A 2863-nucleotide genomic window follows, 5' to 3' on the forward strand; every position below is an offset into this window, starting at 1 on the left:
GGCACAGAAACTAAGTAGAAAAATCTTTCTCCAAAACCTGAGCCCTGAACTATTGTTGCATAGTACCTTCTGTGGCTATGTATAGAAGAGAAAAAGGTGACCAGACCCTAGGAGATAGAGCTGGGTAAACTAAGATTAGGTTCGGAGAGATTCCATTTATTGCACCCAATGGGCAAAAGTTTATTCACGAGTTTTCAGCTGGGTACAGGGAGAAAAGTGATGAGATGGTGCATAGATTAGAGGGATTCGACTCTGGGGAAATCCTTGTACCCTCGTGTCTCTTCCCCTTCATGAACCTCTTCATGAGCCCTTGTAGAAAGTCTGTGCTGTCTTCTCTACATGAAATTGTCTTACTGGATTTCTCTGTCTCACAAATCTCCTTCTAGATACTTCTCTAGTGTAACCTTCCTGGAGGAGGATTAAGTCTCTCCTCTAGACACTGAGGGCCTCTCCTCAAAAGCCTTAGGATGTTGAGAACCTGTCATGCTGTACATTGTGTAGTGATTCACATTTGAGTCTCACAAAATTTTGTTGGGACTCAGAGTACTATGTGACTTGTCTCTACATTTTATCTGAATCATCTTTGTGTTACCAATGTCAGATACCTAGTAAATGCTCAATAAGAGTACAGTGAGTAAATCAGTTATCTTTATCTGTTTATATAGTTTATATTATTGAAAAGATTTGTAATTCTTAGATAATAGTAATTATCTTCTTCATGCTTTTGTATCCCTCATAATACCTAGCAAAGTGTATTAGTTAGCGCAAATAAAATTACTTGGTTTATTTATCTTAATAGTTCTTCATTTTATGTTATGTATCTTGTTTCATTTTAAATGCAAGACACTTTAGAGTAGAATTTTAAGTAAGTATTGTATAGCCAGAAATTAGTATAACACCAGGCTCTCCTGGGAGCTCATTTCTGTCCTAGGATTGCACGATGTTTTTATATTAGATAACTGTTTTATTTGGTTGAATGAAAATAGAGGTGGAAATTATATCAATTTTTTTAATTGGCTATGTAATAGGCTCTGTGCCATGTACTTTACAGATAATATATAATTTTATTCTCATAATACCCTATGGAGTAGGTATTATCTCTAGTCCCATTTTACCAATGAGCAAGGAAGGCACAGAATTTAAGTAATTTCCCCTACGTCACTCAGCTAGTAAGTGGCAGAGCTAGAATTTGAATCCAGGTACCATGGCTTAGAGTCTGTGTTCATTCACTCGATTAATAAGTATTTTTAAACCCTAGTATATTCCAGGCATGATTTTTAGGCTGTAACACTTGGCCAGTGAATGTATACTTAATGATTATACTATATGAGTTCTGTTCAAGGATATTCACTGACTGATGTATAAAAGAAGAATTATTATTTAGTGGTGATTGACTCATTTCAGTGAAAAAATGATTTGTCTAAAGCATCCATTTTTAGTTTTAAGATGTTACATACTGTACCAATTCATACTTAATTAAAAGAAAGCAATTGCAAAGTGACTTGGAAATACTCAATTATTGTTCAAGCTGCCAAGCTTCAGGAATTAGCAATCTAGAATGTGCAAAAATGTTAAACCAGGAAAAAGAAGTCATAAAGAAAACACTTCTACTGCTTTTGAAATTCTGCCAGATATTAGTAACTGTATTACAATCTAAATTTTGGAATTATAAAGTTTTAGAGTTGGATAGGAACTTCATGATCATCTATGCCAGCTGTCTATGTATTGCCAGAAGTGTTCACACACATTCTTAGACTAAGAGCTTTGGCAAGTTTCTCTAACATCTGCACAGACAATAGAAACCATTAATGAATTACACTGTTACATAACTGTGCCTATGGCTTGTAAAATACGAGGATATCTAGCCAATCCAGCTAGCGGGTTCTCCTTTCACTATTTTCTGGGTCTTTCCCATGCCTACATTTTAGAAATCTGCTTGATATTAGAGGCTGTTCTTTTAGATATCATTTTGTATTGTTCCCTAATCCTCTAGAGTCAGCAAACTTCATCCCACTGGCCAAATCTGGCCCATCTCCTATTACTAAAGGTTTGCAAGAGCACAGCCACACCTGCTCGTCTGTGTATTGTCTGTGGCTGCTTTGGTACCAGAGAGGCAGAGCCTGGGTAGTTGAGACAGAAACTGTATGACCCACAAAACCTAAAGTATTACTATCTGGCCCTTTGAAAGAATATTTGACAACCTCTGCTGTAACGTATTGCAGCTCTTTATGTTTTATTTATTTTTAAATCTTATTATTTCTCATTTTATTCATCATGTGGAATAAAACCATTATGGTAGACTAAAATTAAATATGAAGTGCCTACAGTTGTTTTTCATAATGGTTAATAACTCAATTTCCTCTCTCCCTCTCTCTCTCTTTCTCTCTCTCTCTCTCCCTCTCTCTCTCTCTCTCTCTCTCTCTCTCTCTCTCTCTCATACACACACACACACACACACACACACACACACACACACACACTCTATGCTGATAAACTGGCCACAATTATGGTCTTTGTTTCTTTCTGTGCAAAGTCTGAATGTCTGCAGTTGCCCTATCACACAACATAGTCGGCCCTCATTTATCGCCGTTAATCAGTTCCAGACTCTACCGCAATCAACGAATTTCTGCAAAGTAGGATTCTTTATACACAGTCGTCCCTCGCCACCTCGCTGCTGGACTTTCTCGGCTTCACTCTATATCGCATTTAAAAAACCGCGATAGAGTGAAGCCGCGAAAGTTGAAGCGCAAAGTGGCGAGGGACGACTATGTATCTGAAAAAATACATGGTGATGTGTTTTGTGATAAAAGACATTATTTATTAAGACCACATAGGTATGTGTCTGTGATTCTTTAATGCAATT

The sequence above is a fragment of the Molossus molossus genome, unplaced genomic scaffold (genome assembly GCF_014108415.1).
Source record: "Molossus molossus isolate mMolMol1 unplaced genomic scaffold, mMolMol1.p scaffold_m16_p_6, whole genome shotgun sequence".
Taxonomy (NCBI): Eukaryota; Metazoa; Chordata; class Mammalia; order Chiroptera; family Molossidae; genus Molossus; species Molossus molossus.